This window comes from Macrotis lagotis, chromosome 2 (genome assembly GCF_037893015.1).
Source record: "Macrotis lagotis isolate mMagLag1 chromosome 2, bilby.v1.9.chrom.fasta, whole genome shotgun sequence".
NCBI lineage: Eukaryota > Metazoa > Chordata > Mammalia > Peramelemorphia > Peramelidae > Macrotis > Macrotis lagotis.
The window spans coordinates 160250240-160269941 of record NC_133659.1 but is presented as its reverse complement, the minus strand read 5'-3'; positions in this window follow the sequence as shown (position 1 = coordinate 160269941).

The following is a 19702-nucleotide window of genomic DNA, read 5'->3' as shown; positions in this document are numbered from 1 at the left end:
TGCAGTTAGTAATCCATTCATATCACATTCAGGAGGATACCATAAAAAGGTGTTTTTTGGGGAGAAGTGACAGGTGAGGCAGACAAGGAAGATGTAATTGAGGGATATGGAGAAACTTGAACTTGACAAGGAGGGAAACTTGGAAAGGGGAGGGGATATAAAAATGGATTGACAAAGAGGACAATTAATTTGTCAGAAAAATTGAAAATGAGACTGAGAAAGATAAAATCAAGACATAAGATAATATAAATAGGGAATCAAAGTAAGAATTTGGTTTCTCTACACTTGCTTTGTTACTTATGAAATAAAATGATCTTTGACCATTTCAATAGTAATATTGACTTTCTTTCCTTTCTGCCTCTTTGTTGTTTCATTCTTTTCATTTTGGTTCTGTTCTCTCCACACAAACCTTCTCTTCCTCTACTCCAAACTCCAGCACAGAGAAGTACTTTGTGTCTCCTGAATAATCTCCTCCCTTCATTTATTTGTCCAGTAACAATAGGGAATAAAGAACAAGACAAGAACTTAAAGCAATTTGATCACCCATGAAATAAACAAAAACAGTCCTCACACATAGGTATTGCTGGCCATATTTCAAAGTCAGGAGATTATATTGTCAAAATCTCTATTTCTTGCCATGTGATATGTAAGTCTCTCCATGAAAACTTAACTCCTTTCAGATATCTCTTCATATCACTGCACTCACCTTATATTGTCACAAAGGATTTCTTCAACCTCTTCTCCATGGACATTCTTTAAGTTGTTATACAAGTATCATTTAGGTCGTATTCATTTATTTTTGTGCTACTTGTGGTCCCAAAGCTTGTCTCAGAAAAGTCATTACTAGACTGGGTTCATAACCCAAATTGGAAATTGAAAGAGATGACCAGAATTAGCATGGTAACTTCAGCAATCAATGCCAGAGTTAAAAAAAATAAGACAGTAATACATATAGCTGGTTGTCTCATGATTTATTAAGGAGTTGGTAGCTACTGTGAAACATGTGGGAAGAAAACAAATCCCTTTCCTCAGGTTTGTCTGTACCAAATCCCTAGGTTCTCATTATGCAGACTAGACCCTGAGCTCCCTAGCTTGCTCTCTGTCATCCTTACTCCATCCCAATTTCTTGTCTCTGTTCTCAAAAATAAAGAGTGAGAAAAGATAATTTTGGAATAACACAGATAGAGATGATACTACAACAAGGATAGTATGGTCTGACAGGTAGGGAAGCAGAAAAGAATAGGTACATGACCAAATGCAAGATGCAAAGTCTTTCTCTCGCTTAGGGAGCTAAAGAGTTCCGTGTCAAAGCAATTCCTCATGGAAATTTAGCTAGAGAAAAAATCTCACATAGCTCTTCCTACTGAACTGAGGAAGTCTCCTGCTGACACCCCTCCCCAATCTTTTTCCAAAGGGACTCAGTCTTAGGTCAGGTAATAAGGGCACCAAGGAAGAGTTCTAGACTAGAGATAGAGAATTAGGCTCCATTTCAGATAGCACTAGAAGAACAAGCAGTTGTGCAGTCACAGATGGATGAAAGCTAAAGCTAAATAATGCCTGTTCTTCATTGACTCATTCTTTTATGTTCATACAGATGGTGGCCTGAATTTTATTATGCTTTTTTTTTCCTATGGGAGATTGAAAGGGAGCATCATTTGCATCAGGACCACCAGAACCAGCATGGTTCTATTGCCTATTGATACAATAGAAAGAGCACTGGTTATTAAATCCAAAGGTTTTACCTTAAATCCTAAGTCATTCATTTATGTGTAATCAAACATGTGCTACATTAAACAAATAATAGAACATTTTTGAAGCTTATAAAATAATTTATAATAATTATAATATAATTTATAATATATGCTATTTCTTGGCTGGTCATAAATTTCTATCCTTTCCATAGATCTAACAGATAGACTATTTTTTTGATATGTCAATTGTTCTCTGGTATCACCTTTTTTTGTCTAAATTCTGTACCCATTTTGACCTCATTTTTGGATAGGGTGTGAGATATGGGTACTTGCCTAGTTTTCATCAGATAATTTTCCAGTTTTCACAAATTTTATCAAATGCTGAAGTATAATTCCAGAAGATTAGGTCATTGGGTTTGTCAATACTATAGCCATTGACTACTACTTCTCTTGTGCCTATCCTAATATGTCAGTCCATGACTATCTGTTTTTTCTTTTTTAATGTTTTCAGTATTTTCTATTAATATTTTATGTTTTCCAATTATATACAATAGTAGTTTCTACCTATCATTTTATGTAAGGTTTTAAATTTTATAATTTTTTTCACCCTCCCTTCCCTCCCCCCATCTCCCCACAGATGGCACTCTGATAATCTTTACATTGTTTCCATGCTATACATTGATGAAAATTTAATGTGTTAGGAGAGAAATCATATTCTTGAGAAGAAAATAAAATATTAGAGAAAGGAAAATTATGTAGTACATAAGACACTTTTTTAAAAAAATTGAAAGTAATATACTTTGGTCTTTGTTTAAACTCCACAGTTCTTTGGGTACAGATGGTATTCTCCATCACAGGTACTCTAAAATTGTCCCTGACTCTTCCATTGATGGAATGAGCAAGTCCCTTAAGGTTGATCATCACCCACATGTTGCTGTTAGGATGTACAATGCTCTTCTGGTTCTGCTCATCTCACTTAACATCAGTGCTGGCACGTCTTTCCAGGCTTTTCTGAAATTCCATCCCTCTTGGTTTCTGATAGAACAATAGTGTTCTATAACACACACACACACACACACACACACACAAACACATACACACACACACACACACACACACACACACATGCATACACACACTTTGTTCAGTCATTCCACAATTGATGGGCATTCACTCAATTTCCAATTCTTTGCTACCACAAACAGAACTGCTATCAATATTTTTGTAGAAGAATATTTTTGTTTTTACTCTTTATTTTGATGATATTTTTGATTTTTACATGATCCCTTCAGGGTATAGAACCAGTAGTGGTATTGCTGGATCAAAGAGTATGTACATTTTTATTGCCTTTTGGGCATAATTGCATAATTCCAGATTGCTCTCCAGAAAGGTTGGTGAGTTCATAGCTCCACTAACAATGTATTATTGTCCCAGATTTCCTACATCCCTTCCCCAATTGAACATTGCCCTTTCTGCTAATATGGCCAATCTGATAAGTCTGAGATGGTACCTCAGAGCTGCTTTAATTTGCATTTCTCTGATCAGAAATGATTTAGAGCAGTTTTTCATATGACTATAGATAGCATTGATTTCCTCACCTGTAAATTGTCTTTGTATATTCTTTGATTATTTGTCAATTGGAGAATGGCATATGTCTATAAATTTGACTCAGTTCTCTACATATTTTAGGAATGAGTCCTTGTCAGAAATACTAGTTGTAAAAATTGTTTCCCAATTTAGTACATTTGTTTTGATCTTGGTTACAAAGGTTTTGTGTATGCAAAAGCTTTTTAATTTAATGTAATCAAAATTATCTAGTTTGTTTTTAATGATGTTCTCCATCTCTTCCTTGGCATTACTCTATTTCTCTTTTTGAATATTTGAATCCTTTTTATTTAAAAAAATTCTACCAATTAACTAATTTTATAAACTAGGATTTTATAAATTTCTGCCAATTAACTAATTTTATAAATTTAGCTTTATAAATTGAGTCGTAATTTTGTTTTTTAGGAGTAATCTCAATTATAGAATCACTGAATCTTCTTTCTTATCTGTTTTGTCTTGTCTCTTTCCTTTTTTATCTTCTTGGTCCTTTAAAATATTAAGTGTCATCCAAACACTGCCCTTTTTTTGGTAAAATTTTTAAATTTTCACAAGGCAATGGGGTTAAGTGACTTGTCCAAGGTCACACTGTTAGGTTATTATTAAGTGTCTGAGACCTGATTTGAACTCAGATCTTACTCACTCCAAGACCAGTGCTCTATTCACTGCACCACTTAGCTGCCCCCATCCTTCATTTACAAGCAGCCAGAAGGACACAATTCAAATATCAAGGAGCTGCAGTCAGGATCGCAGAGTACTTAGCTGCAACTATGTTAAAAACTTGTAGGGCTCGGAATATAATATTGTGGAAGGCAAAAGAGCTTGGAATGCAATAGAGAATCTACTACCCAGCAAAACTGAATGTCCTCTTCCAGGGAAAAAGATGGACTTTCAATGAACCAGGGTAATTTCAAATGTTCCTATTGAAATGGCCAGAGCTGAACAGAAAGTTTGATCTTCAAATACAGGACTCAGGGTGAAGCATGCAGGAGGATAAGGGTAAAATAAGAGGGACTTAATGATGATGAACTGCATGTATTCCTGTGTAGAAAAATGATACTGATAATACTCGTATGAACCTTCTTATTTAATAGAGCAGGTAGATGGAGCTTTTATAGATGAAACACAGGAGAGAGGTGGATTTGAAGATATAATATATTGCAAAAATGGAGTCAACAGCTAAAAGGGAAATGTAATTGGAGTAAGAGAAAGGAGAGGTGGAATTGGCTAATATATTTCATATAATAAGATTTTTTTTTTTATTACAATGAGCTATTGCAATGATATTTAAGGGGGAAAGGTGAGGGGGAATGAGGGAATCTTTGCTCTCATCAGAGGTAGCTAGGAGAGGAAACAGCATATATACTCAGTGGGGGTATAGACAACTAGAATAATAAGGAAAGAATGGGGACAGGAGAAAGGTGGTGATGTGTGATGGAAGAGAAGGTGGACTATGGGGGGAGAGTGGTCAGATATAACACATTTTCTTTTTTCTTCTTGCATGGGCCTGGGATTGGATGACTTGCTCGGGACCACAGGGTTGGGTGGATGCTGGGCCTAAGGGGTGGTATATGGGCTTGGGGCTTCTTGACCCCAGGGCTAGGGATCTGTCGGCTGTGTCACTCAACTAGCCTACAGCACATTTAAGAAGAGGGACATAGTGAAAGCAGAAAGAAAATATGGTATATGGTGGTGGGGAAGTGCGAATGGAGGGTGTTGCGATCAGCAATGGCAATTGTAGAAAAATATGGAAGTAGCTTTTGTGATGGCCTTATCATAAAGAATGTGGTCTACCCATGACAGAGCTGGAAGTGTTGGAACACAGACTGAAGCACATTTATTATCATCATCATCATCATCATCATTATTGTTTTAATTTTTTCTGTTTCTTTTACTTTATTGCTCATGTGAGTATATTTTTTTGGGGGAGGGGGTATTATGTTTACTCTTAAACAAGAATATTTTAGTATTATATAAAACACATCATTTATATAAAAATAAGAATAACTAAATAAAATTTAAAAGATTAAAAAAGATTTCATGTAAGAATTCTATCAATTGACAAAATAAACTGATCCAAATTATTATCAAAAATTGAGAAAATAGTCTTCTTACTAGACTCTTTTAATGAGACAAATGTAGTTGCAATACATAAGCCAGAGAAGAATAAACAAAAGAGAGCAACTATAAAACAGTATCTTTAATGGTCATCATTTCAAAGAAGTTAAACACAATCTTACCAAATAGCTTGCAGTGATGTATCCCAAAAATAATTACTATAAGAAAAAATTATTTTCTATTAGATGTGCAGGGTTCATCCTTACAACTTCATAAACTAGTCATATTAAATACAAAAATATCCCAAACTATATGATTATCTCAGATAAAGAAAAATTCTTTGGCAAAGGGTAACAGTTATTTAAGCTAAATCCCTGGAGTCTAGGCATACAGGGACATTTTTCATGTCATCAAGAACATTTCTATAAAAAACAAAAGCAAGCATGAAATGCAATGGAATTCCATTACAATATTTTTCAATAAACATGGGAGTAAAGCAAGGGTATTCCTATTTCCCACCAGTGTTTGATCTATAGTTTGGGGAAAGTAAGCATTAGCAATAAAAGGAAGAAATTCAAGTCATAAAGATAAGTAAAACAAAAATTTTTAAGCAACTTTCTTTGTGGATGATCTGATAGGAAATTTGGAAGACCCTAGAAAATTAGCAAAGATACTTTTAAGAAAACTAATATCTTCATTAATGTTGCAAACTGAAAAATAAACAATCAAAAATCAACTCCACAAAGCAGTCAAGACTAGAAGGAAATCAAAAAACTGGGAAATAATCTTTAAAGCAAGTGTTTCTTTAAAAAGGCCTCATTTTTCCACATATAGAGAACTTAGTTCAATTTATAAGAATACCAGCCATTTTTCAATTGATAAATGGGCAAAGATGAAGAAATTAAAATTGTCTATAGTCAAATTGAGAGTTAATCTAAATGACTTTTAATAGGGAAACGCAAATTAGAACTACTCTGAGATTCTGTCTTAAAACTATCAGGCTAGATAATATGACCAAAAAGGGAAATGATGAATGCGGGAGAAGTTGTGGGAAAATTGGGACATTAATCCTCTGTTGGTAGAGTTGTGAACTGATCCAACCATTTCTGGAGAACAATTTGGAACTATATCCAAAAGATAACCTATTTGTGCTTGCCATTTAATCCAGCAGTATCACTTCTAGGTTTTTAACTCAAAGAGATCCTAAAAAGGGGGGAAACAGTTACATGTTCAAAAATATTTATTCCAGTTTATTTCGTGGAGGTAAAATATTGGAAATTAAGGGGATGCCCATCAATTAGTTTATGACTGTATGGGAATACCATTATACAAGGATAAACTATGTGTTACTTAACTTGTCTTGGGTGCATAATGATCTAAGACAATTCCACAGATCTAATGAAGGAAAATGTCATCAACTGATGGACTCTAAATATAAACTGTGCATATTTTTTCACCTACTTTATTCTAATTTGTGTTTTTTTAATTTCTTTTGATCTGTTTCTTCTTTCACAACTGTGACTAATATGAAAATATAGTTTACATGAGAGCACATGTATATATAACCTATATCAAATTACCTACCATTTTTGGAAAAGGAGAGGGAGGAAGGAGAAAGAGAAACCTGGAAATCAAAATCTGGTAAAAAATGAATGTTAAAAATTGTGTTGACATATATTTGAGAAAAAAATACCACTTTTAGGGTCTTTTTTGCAAGGCAAATGGGGTTAAGTGGCTTGCTCAAGGACACACAGCTAGGTAATTATTAAGTGTCTGAGGCCGAATTTGAACTCAGATACTCCTGACTCCAGGGCTGGTGCTCTATCCACTGTGCAACCTAGCTGCCCTGAGAAAAATACTATTAAAGAGAAAATGCAAATACTCAATAATATTTTTAAATATAAAAATGTTGATGATTTGTGTAGGTTTATTTTATATTCTGTAATTTTGCTAAAGTTGTTTTTTTTGGATCTCTTTCCAGTGGAGATCGGTGGCTTCTCTAAATTTCTATTTTGCCCTCTGCTTCTAGGATATCTGGGCAATTTTACTGTAGGAATTCTTTAAGAATTAAGGCTCTTCCTGATCATGAATTTCAGGTATCCCAATAATTTTTAAATTATCTTTCCTGAATCTGTTTTCCAGATCAGTGGTTTTTACAATGAGATATTTCACATTTTCTTATAATTTTTCATTCTTTTGGTTTGGAAGTATTGTGTCTTGATTTCTCATAGACTCATCAGCTTCCTTTAGCTCCATTCTACACCTGAAGGATTTGTTTTCCTCAGAGAGTTTTCTTATTTCTTTTTCCATCTGGCCAATTCTGCTTTTTAAAGCATTCTTCTCCTCAATAACTTTTTGAACTGTTTTATTCATTTGACCTAAGCTTGTTTTAACATGTTATTTTCTTCAGCATTTTTTTGGATCTCCCGAAGTTGCTGACTTATTTTCATTTTTTTCCCTGCATCTCTCTCATTTCTTTTCCCATTTTCCCCTTTATATCCCTCATTTGATTTTCAAAATCTTTTTGAGCTCTGTCATAGACTGAGCCCAATTTTCCATTTTTCTTGGAGTCGTTAAATACAGGAACTTGTACTTCCTCATCTTCAGATTGAGTATTTTGACCATTCTTGGCATCATAAACAATGTATTTCTCAATGGTGAGCCTCTTTTTTTCTCTATTTACACATTTCCCCTGCTTGTTCCTGGTTTTGGGGTGCTTCCTGAGCTTTTGAGTATTATTGCGACACTCCCTCCCCCACAAGGATCTCAGTGTGTGAAACTCTGTCTTCCCTCCTGGTTTGTGAATGACCACAAGCATTGCCACAGGGCTGAGGTGTGGGGAGGGTTCTGCTGTTCTATGCGGGTCCTAGGCTGTGATCAAGATCTGAATGTGGTCAGACCCCCAGAGTCCTGTTCCTGGTTCAAGGGACAGATCTCCGAAGTCTCTCTCCATTCCCCTACTTAGGCTTGGCACTCAAGCCTGGGGGCTCCTGCCTATCAACTCCACCTCCTTCCAGTTCCTGGATTTGGGCTGCTCACTGAGTGCCCTGAGGGCTGGTCTTCATGTGGGGTGCTCCCTGGGGTGTAGTTCAGGAAATTGCCCCAGCTACTGTGAGTCACAGCTCCCAGTCTCCTGGGGCTGCCTCCAGGAGGCTGAAGTTCCTTCACTCTGGCGGCTGCCCCTCCAACCCCATGCAATGGAGCCTTTCCACTGTTTTCCAGGTTACCTTGGGCTGGAGAACTGGCTCCCTGGATCCCTCTGTGGGTTCTGGCTTTCAAAAATTTAGTTAGAGTCCTTATTTTATGAATTTGGAAATATCAGAGAGAGAGAGAGAGAGAGAGAGAGAGAGAGAGAGAGCATCTAAGAGAGGATCTTCTCCTTTTGCCATCTTGCCCCCCACCATGAAATCTTTAGAACAGGTGTTTCCCTTTTAGTAGCTCCTTAGAAATAACTCTATTTCCTTTTCTTTGGGTTAAGATCTATATTTAGTCTTTTATTAGTTTGGATATTTTATGTTTTTGCGCATATTTCTCTATGTTTTCTGGGTTTCCAGTTTTGTTAGCATATAACTGTGCATAATGTATTCTGACTATTGTTTTTATTTCTCCTGATTTTGTTGTGAATTCTCATATATTATTTGTCATTTTTTTCATTTGACTTTCTGTCTTTTTTATCAGCTTTGCTCAAGATTTGTCCATTTTATTAGTATGTTCATTGAACTAGCAGTTTTACTCACCATTCTACATTTTCTTGGTTTCCAATTTACCTCTCATTTTTTTATAGTATCTTTTGAGTTTATTCTAGGTTTTTTTATTTGTTGGCTTCCTAAAGTTTGAAATGAATTTCAGTTTGTTAATTGTTTCTTTTTCAATTTTGTTAATGTATATTGGTTAGAGCTATGATTTTCCCTTAAGGTTTGCTTTAATTATATCAAAGAAATGTTGATATGTTGTTTTAATCACCTAGTGATTATTTCTATGATTTATTATTTGGTATACTCATGACTTAGAATTTCATTATTAAATATCCTTTTGGTGCTATGATTTTTTGTTTTTGATACTTTAAATTATTATTTTTTTTCATTGCTTTATGATCAGGAAAAGTTATTTAGTTTAGTGGCCTTTGCTCATTCCAGATGATCCTGAGAGGTCTTGTTTTAAAAGTAGTTCCATTTAGAAGGTGGTATAATTCTTTTAGGTCTAGTTCATTCAATAATTTGTTCAATTCCATATTGTTCTATCTTCTTGTCTTGCTATTTTATTCATCCCAAATTAAGAATATTAAAATTTATTCCTATTATTGTTTTCTTCTAATTCATTTATTTTTTCCATTACAAATTTAGTTGCTAAGTTAAATGGAACAAATGAAATTAACATTGATAGTTATTTCTTGTTTTGAATTTTCTTAGAATCATGTAGCTCCTTTATTTTGTGTATTTATGTTGGAATTCTGTTTTTGTTTTATTTGATAGCATGATCACAACTTCTAATAGAATCACCAGGTGCATAGAAAATTGTGTTCTACCCTTTTTATAAATGTCATTTATTTATTTTTTTCCAGTTACAAGTTAAGATTCAGTGTTTGTTTTTAAAACTTTGAGTACCAAATTCTCTTCTTTCCTCCCTCTCAACTTCCAGTCCCCCTCCCTCCCAGCATTGAGAAAGTAAGCGAGTAGATAGAGGTCATAAATATATATACTCTTAGTCATGTTGTGGAAGAAAATATATACTCCCCCTCCAAAAAAAAGAAATATCAAGAAAAATAAAGTAAAATAAAAGTATACTTCTGTTTCTCTGTGGATGAACTTTATTTTTCATCATATTTCCTCAGAGTTGTCTTAGATCATTGTATTGCTACTAAAAGCTAATATTTCACAGATAATCACCCAGCAATATTGCTGTTATTGTGTACATAGAACATTTCCCTTTGCATCATCTCATGTTTCTTTTTCCAGGTTTTTTGAGAACATTCTGATCATCATTTCTTATAGTAGAACAAGCATTCCATCATAATCAATGCAACAATTTATTCAATCATTCTCCAACTGATGGGCATCCTCTCAATTTTCAGTTCTTGGTCACAAGAAAACAGTTGCCACAAATATCCTTGTATATATACATGCTTTTCTTTTTAATTTTTTGTCTCTTTTGGGATATAGATGAAATGGTAGCATTTCTATGTCAAAGGGCATACATGGTTTTATAATCCTTTGGGTATAGTTCCAAATTACTCTATAATTGAATCAGTTCACAACCTTACCAAAAGTGTATTAATGTTTCATTTCACCTAATCATCTCCAAAATTTGTCAGTTTTTTCTTTTCTATTAGCCAATCTAATATGTATAATGTAGTACCTCAGAATTGTTTAAATTTGCATTTCTCCAATCAATAGTGAGTTAGAACATTTTTATATGGCTATACATAGCAGTGGCAACTTCATCTGAAAAACTATTCATTTTTTGAGAAATTTGTTTTTATAAATTTGACTCAGTTTTCTCTATGCTTAATAAATGAAATCTTCATAAGAGAAACTTCCTTCAAATTTTTTTCAGTTACTACAGCTTACTGTATATTCCTTCATCCTATTCTTCCCTAACTTATTCTATTCTCTCCCTTTATTTCCCTGTCCTTCCTCCGAAGTGTTTTGCTTCTGACTTTTCCTTCCTCCAATATTCCCTCTCTTTTATAATCCCCCCATCTTATCATCCCTTTTCTTTTCAACTTTTCTATAGGAGAGGACAGATTTCTATACCCAAGTGAATGTGTATGATTTCCTTTTTTTGATCAAATTCTGATTGCTCTCACTCTCTCTCACCTACTCCCATTCCACTCCACTGTAAAAACATTTTTGACCTCTTTTATGCTAGATAATTAACCTCTCTCATTATCTTTTTCTACCAGTACATTTCTTTTACCCTTTATTTTTATTTTTAATTATCATTCCTTCATATTCAGCTCACATCTATGCCCTATCCCCTCTCCCCCTTGAGAATTATTTGGGTCAAGCAATACTTTGGGATTGGATAGATTTTAAGTACATGTAATGATTTTTACCAAATAATATAATGCATCATTTTACCTTCAGCCAGATGGAGGACACCTGACATAGACCATTTGCTACCTCCCCTTAGTGAACATGCTATGCTCAATAAGAAATAGAAAATGTAAAGACACTGTCAGAAGAAATTTTGTCAGAACAATGATTTATATAAATAGGCAAAGCTGATACTGACAAGTAAGAATAGGCTTTGTGAAGGAGGGGATGTTTGATTTGGAAATTATATACATATACACACATATATACATACATACACGTATATTACACATATTCAATAGTTGATGAGGAAAAGGAAAGACATGCTTTGACAAAAGAATAGTATAATTAAAGATATTTAATTGGGCTATCATATGTCTCAATTCTAACCTAGTCTTTAGTCACTGAACGGATGTTGCTTCAGATAGAGACCCGAGAAAGGTCTTAATTTAGAAGACCCAAGTCACCCACTACTTCTACGGCTATGTTCAGTCTTTTTGACTTTTGTTTTCATTTGATGACTTTGGAGGAGGCTTTTGCAGCTCTGTCCACAAATTCCAATTACTGTTAAAGTCAAGATCTCACCATTGAAGTGCCATTGATATCCCTTGAGAATGAAGCATGAACAATAAAAATAAAAAGAGCAAGACAAGAAAACAATGCATATTTGGACATCATGAATAATATGAAGCTTAGGTAGTTAGGAGGATAGCTTATGAAGGAAGATAATCAATATTGACAAGGTGAACTTGTAGGACCAGATTTTATAGGACCTTGATTATCAGAAATAGGGGTAATCAAGCATAAATCATATAAGATACATAGATCTAGAATAGAATTCTTTCTCATTTCAGGAATCATTTTGCTCTGGTGAAGAGATTTCTTTAGTCCTAAATCAGATTAAATTCAATGTTGAATATCCAGACTCTTATAACAAAACCTATCTCAGACATGACAAGTCAGACAGGACCCAGTTGCATGGCTTCCCTGATTAAATTCAAGATATTTATCCTTTGGTCTGTGAACTTCCTTATCAGAAAGTTTCCCATATACTTGTAGCTCTGCAGATGTTTACTTAAGGTTTCACTAGTGAGCCAAGCAATCCATATAATGAACAAGAATACATGCTTATTCTAGGTGACCGTCATCACCATAAACACCTGTGTTCCACTCACAGGAGTTGATCCTCCACAATTCAATAGGAGAAAAGAGGTAAAAATTTCCATAGATATAGAATATTTCACACCAGACCAGGATGTCTCCTTGTAAGTTCTGTAATTAGATTTTTCACTTGTGAAATTTATTCTATTTAAGACCATAAAAATGCGTTGCTTATCATCATGATCACAGAGTAAATCCTATTGAGAAATGCTCTAGCATCCTAAAAATATCATCTCTGGAGTCACATCAGTGCCTTGAGCCACTAAAAGGCATATAATATGAAAATATTTTTAAATGAAAAAAATACATAGAAGAGAATTACCATACACCATGGGATTTCTGAAAAAGAACTATAACTTCTCCCTAGGGATATGTTGGAAGTAGTGGAGAAGTAAAATTTGAGCTGGTTTTTGAAAGATAGACAAAATTCTAAAAGACAAATAAAAAGGTGGTCCAAGCTTGGGATAAGGTTGAAAGAAAAAACTGAGACAAAAGAGTTTCATTTGCAGGTGCACCTAGTGTGTGATAGGGAAAAGTATGACATAAGACTAGGAATATTTCTTGCAACCAGACTATATGGTTTCTTCATTAGGAATTTTTCATAAATTCTGTGCAAAAAATCTGTTAGAAATAGGAATCCTTGAATAAACAGAATAAGAAGGTAGAGTTGGATGTTTGCTCATTTTTCTACCCTGACTGGGAATATCCCATTTTGCCTTTGAAAGCAGTAGGCTTAGTTTTGGGGTATTTTTTTCTGAGAGCAGTGGGTCTCCAAGATGTCATGTTCTTGCCTGAAGGCAAACTGTTGACAAGAAATTTCTATAGGAAATTTTCTTTAACATAAGCATATAGATAACTAATATTGTATATAGAGCCCTAGATCTAGAATCACAAATATCTAAGTTCAAATCCTGCTTTGGAAAATTATTTAACCATATGACTTGGGATAAGTTATTGAAAGTCTATTTGCCTAAGCATACTCAGCTGTGAAATGAGAATGATTTGAATTGGGAGGTAGAATATACTTGTCTGAGATGAAGTCTACTTTAAGGACTGTGAAATACACTTTATTTTTTATATTGTCTCACCTGAAATTAGTTGGAACCAAAGATGCTTTAGTCATTTTGTAACCCTGGCTTCAGCCTAGAGGCTTTGGTTATGGTTCCAACTTGCTTCTTCCTCTCATAGCAAAATATGTATAACCAGTGTTAATCTTTTCAATAATTCTTGTTGAAATACCTTAGCAATTCCTGATTTTTACACTATGGGATTCCATATCCTGAATTATGAAATTTATGTGTATTTGACCTTGTCATCAACCTGTTTATTTTTATTTTCCTGGGTTTTAAATTTTTTTTAATTTATGAAAGAAAATAGGCATTTTAATAACATAGTATAATAAAAAGATGATTGCATATGAAACTGCAAATCTACTAAGCATAACTTGCTATTCCTTTCATATGTACAATAAAATTATAAAGCAAATTTCTTTATTTTCTTCCTTGCCCTACCCTAGATATTGCTTCCATTAGACCCAAATAAGCTAATATGCATATATTGTATTATGGTATAATATATTGTGAGTTCTAAAACTATAAATCTTAAAATATAGGGTTAAAATTAAATGACTGAAAATAGAGCTTAGTCATGAAGTTTTATTCTATGGGATTTACCTTTAACCTATATGTAGATGCCAATATGGTAATGATCATACCTAAATGAGACAAAGGGAAATATTTATTAAACACTAATGGATAGAGGAAATCATTAGCCTCTTTGGTTAGTTGGTTGGTTTTTGTCCTTCCTTATAGAAGAAGGACAAAATGACATCACTATGTGGCTGATCAGACCAATACAAGCTTGGAATACTCTACCAAAGGTTGGGCACAAATAGTCATGTGAACATCTGGGGTGGGTACTCTAAACTTATGGCTGTCATGTTACCTTTGAACTGTTTCAATTTTTCTTTCCTCATGATGTGCAGCACCCTCACTGATAAGAGCATACCATGCTGGGCAGTCCTGTGCCAGTGTCTCCCATTTGGTACAATCAAATCTAAAATTCTTCAATGAGACCTTCAGGGAGTCTTGACATTGCTTCTTCTTACCCCCTTGTGAGTGCTAGCCCTGTGTGAGTTCTCCGTAACATTGTTTCTTTGGCAAGCATACATCTGGCATTCCAACAACATGTCCAGTCCACTGTAGTTACACTATAGTAATTTTGGAATACTAGGCAGTTTAGCTCTAGAAAGGACCTCAGTGTCTGATATCTTCTACTGTCAGGTGATCTTCAGAATCTTGCTAAGACAATGTAAATGGAAGCAACTCAGTTTTCTGACATAATGCTGATAGACTGTCCAGCTTTCATGAGCATATAGCAATGTCAGCACAACAGCTCTGTAGACCTTCACTTTGGTAGTCAGTCTAATACCTCTTCTCTCCCACACTTTCTTTTGGAGCCTTCTTACTACTGAGTTAGTTTTCACAATGCAAGTATCAATCTCATTATCAATGTGTACCTCCTTGGAAGGAAAGGACACTGCCAAGGTAAGGGAATTTGTCCACAGTACTAAAACCTTCTCTCTTTAGTGTAACTGATGGCTCCTCATATATTTAGTGTGGTGCTAGAGCACCTGCCCTTTCTTGGTGTTAATTGTTAGAAAAAAATGAACACAGGCAGCAAAGAATCAATCCATACTTTGTTGCATCTCAGTTTCAGAGACTGTATTGAATGAACAATAATTTCCAAGCAGAAGATCATGAACCAACACTCCCTCCACTTTGGTCTTGGTTTGTAGCCTTTTCAAGTTAAAGAATTTGCCTGGTAGCTGACCTTGAGGCCATGTTCATCTTCATTGAAGTTGTTTCATAACATGACTGAAAACATGGCATGAAGAGGTTATCTCTCAAGAATTCTAGGATGCTTCCATCATCAATCACTATAAAGGTAAAGGAAATAGATTATCCTGTGACAATCACAGGGGTATTTCTCTTTTTGTCATTGCTGGTAAGATTCTTGCCAGAGTCCTTCTCAATAGACTAAACCTTCATCTGGATGTTAATCACCTTCCTGAAAGCTAGTGTGGCTTCAGAAAGGGTAGATGTAGAGAATCATGAATGTAGCTTTAATGCTGTTAAATCTTGTTAAATGGGTAGAAGTTCCCTGCTCTTGAGATGTAAACTGACCCCCTGTTGATTGTGTCCTGCCTCTCTTGTCCCCATTTTCCCCATCATTTGACCAGCCTAGAGTCTGCATGACAGGAAATGACATGTTGAATTTAGGGGATTAAACACATTGGGTCAGGAAGGACCAGTACATAACTTGCCATTGGAAGATACCTATTCCAGGGTGTGGGACCACTCCCCAAGCACCACCCCTTATTCAGTCAATCATAGAGGGGTATTTAACAGGTGATGCTCTCTTGCTTCTGGGCTCCCATCCAGAAGGATGGTACTTCCTCTTGCTCTTCCTTAATCCTCATGAAAAACCATGGGCCTTACCATATGGCCTGGTTAAGCCATGCTTAATTGCTGCATGTACTTTTCTCTCATTCTCTCTCTCTCTCTCTCTCTCTCTCTCTCTCTCTCTCTCTCTCTCTCTCTCTCTCTCTCAGACTTCACCTGGCCTGTCGTCAGTGTGTTTACTGCTTTTCTTACTAATTTTGGCCAATGTACTTTGTAACAATATTTTATCATAATAAAATCCTGAGAAGTTTTAACATCTCAGAGAGCTGTGAATTCCTACATTTTTTCAGTGGCCTTAACTCTTCCAACTTCAATCTCTAAATCTTAAATAATCAGTAACAAGAAGAATAGGTGAGGGGCGGCTAGGTGGCGTAGTGGATAAATCACCAGCCTTGGAGTCAGGAGTACCTGGGTTCAAATCCGGTCTCAGACACTTAATAATTACCTAGCTGTGTGGCCTTGGGAAAGCCACTTAACACTGTTTGCCCTTCAAAAACCTAAAAAAAAACCCAAAGAAGAATAGGTAATATGGTGTTGTTGCCTAATAACTCCAGGAAAAATGCCAGGAGCAGAAGAGTCCTTTATACATTTGTAGATCTGACCAAGTCCTTTGATACTCTCAGTCATGAGGATTTATGGAAAATTATGGTAAAATTTGGTTGCCTGGATAAGTTCATCAGTACTGTACATCAATTTCATGATGGTCTGCTTGCTCAGGCTTTGGATAGTGGACTCAAGATTTCCCAGTCACCAATGGAGTAAAACAAGGACATGTCCTTGTTCACATACTTTTTAACATAATATTTTTAACCTCATTGGTGACCTGACTGAAGGTTTCACAATATCAAGTTGCTCAATTGCTCCTTAGAGAATATTATTATTTTTAAATTTTTATTAAAGATATTATTTGAGTTTTACAATTTTCCCCCAAACTTGCTTCCCTCCCCCCCACCCCCACCCCACAGATAGCACTCCGTCAGTCTTTACTTTGTTTCCATGCTGTTCCTTGATCCAAATTGGGTGTGATGAGAGAGAAATTATATCCTTAAAGAGAACAGAATTCCCAGAGGTAACCAGATCAAGCAATAAGACATCTGGGTTTTTTTTCCGAATTAAAGGGAATAGTCCTTGGACTTTGTTCAAACTCCACAGCTCCTTATCTGGATACAGATGGTACTCTCCTTTGCAGACAGCCTAAAATTGTTCCCAATTGTTGCGCTGATGGAATGAGCAAGTCATTCAAGGTTGAATATCACTCCCATGTTGCTGTTACAGTGTACAGTGTTTTTCTAGTTCTGCTCATCTCACTCAGCATCAGTTCATGCAAATCACTCCAGGTTTCCTTGAAATCCCATCCCTCCTGGTTTCTAATAGAACAATAGTTTTCCATGACATACATATACCACAGTTTGCTAAACCATTCCCCAATTGAAGGACATTTACTGGATTTCCAATTCTTTGCCACCACAAACAGGGCTGCTATAAATATTTTTGTACAAGTAATGTTTTTACAGTTTTTCCTCATCTCTTCAGGGTATAGACCCAGTAGTGGTATTGCTGGGTCAAAGGGTATGCACATTTTTGTTGCACTTTGGGCATAGTTAAAAATAGCTCTCCAGAAGGGTTGGATGAGTTCACAGCTCCACCAACAGTGTAATAGTGTCCCAGATTTCCCACATCCCTTCCAACAATGATCATTATCCTTCCTGGTCATACTGGCCAATCTGAGAGGTGTGAGGTGGTACCTCAGCGAAGCTTTAATTTGTATTTCTCTAATAAGTAATGATTTAGAGCATTTTTTCATATGGCTATGGATTGCTTTGATCTCCTCATCTGTAAATTGCCTTTGCATATCCTTTGACCATTTGTCAATTGGGGAATGGCTTTTTGTTTTAAAAATATGACTCATTTCTCTGTATATTTTAGAAATGAGTCCTTTATCAGAATCATTACTTGTAAAGATTGTTTCCCAATTTACTACTTTTCTTTTGATCTTGATTACATTGGTTTTATCTGTGCAAAAGCTTTTAAATTTAATGTAATCGAAATCATCTAATTGGTTTTTAGTGTTCTTCAACTCTTCCTTAGTCATAAACTCTTCCCCTTTCCTTAGATCTGACAGGGAGACTAGTCCTTGATCTTCTAATTTGCTTATAGTATTGTTTTTTATGTCTATGTCCTGTAACCATTTGGATCTTACCTTGGTAAAAGGGTGTAAGGTGTTGGTCTAATGTAAATTTCTTCCATACTAACTTCCAATTATCCCAGCAGTTTTTATCAAAAAGGGAGATTTTATCCCAATGGCTGGACTCTTTGGCTTTATCAAACAACAGATTACTATAATCCTCTCCTACTTTTACACCTAGTCTTTTCCACTGGTCCACCACTCTATTTCTTAGCCAATACGAAACAGTTTTGATGACTGATGCTTTATAATATAATTTTAGATCAGGTAGTGCTAAGCAACCTCCGTTTGCATTTTTTTTTATTAAGCTCCTGGCAATTCTTGACTTTTTATTTCTCCATATGATTTTACTTACAATTTTTTCTAACTCATTAAAGTAATTTTTTTGGAAATTTGATTGGTAGGGCACTAAACAGATAGTTGAGTTTTGGTAGAATTGTGATTTTTATTATATTAGCTCTACCTATCCATGAGCAGTTGATATTTGCCTGGTTAATTAAATCTGATTTAATTTGTGTGAGAACTGTTTTATAATTGTTTTCAAAAAGATTCTGTGTCTGTCTTGGCAAATAGCCTCCCAAGTATTTTACACTGTCTGAGGTTACTTTGAATGGGATTTCTCTTTCTAGCTCTTCCTGCTGTTTCTTGCTAGTCATACATAGGAAAGTTGAGGATTTATGGGGGTTTATTTTATAATGTGCCACTTTGCTAAAATTGCTAATTGTTTCCAGTAGTTTTTTAGATGATTTCTTGGGATTCTCTAGGTAGACCATCATGTCATCTGCAAATAGTGAGAGTTTTGACTCTTCCTTCCCAATTCTAATTCCTTTAATTTCTTTTTCTTCTCTAACTGCTTATGCTAACATTTCTAGTACAATATTGAATAGTAGTGGTGATAATGGGCACCCTTGTTTAACCCCTGATCTTATTGGGAATGCCTGTAGCCTCTCGCCATTGAGTATAATGCTTGTTGATGGTTTCAGATAGATACTGCTAATTATTTTAAGGAACAGTCCATTTATTCCTAGAGTCTTTAGTGTTTTTAATAGGAATGGATGCTGTATTTTGTCAAAAGCTTTTTCACCATCTATTGATATGGTTTCTGATAGGTTTGTTATTGATATAATTGAGTATACTAACAGTTTTCCTAATATTGAACTAACCCTGCATTCCTGGAATAAATCCTACTTGATCATAATGTATTATCCTAGTGATGACTTGTAGTCGTTTTGCTAAGATTTTATTTAGGATTTTTGCATCTATATTCATCAGGGAAATAGGTCTATAATTTTTTTTCTCTGTTTTAACTCTTCCTGGTTTAGGTAACAGTACCATATTGGTTTTATAGAAAGATTTAGGCAGAGTTCCATCTTTCCTTATTTTTCCAAAGAGTTTGTATAGGACTGGAACCAATTGTTCCTTAAATGTTTCGTAGAATTCACTTGTGAATCCATCAGGCCCTGGAGATTTTTTTTAGGCAGTTCAATAATGACTTGTTGAATGTCT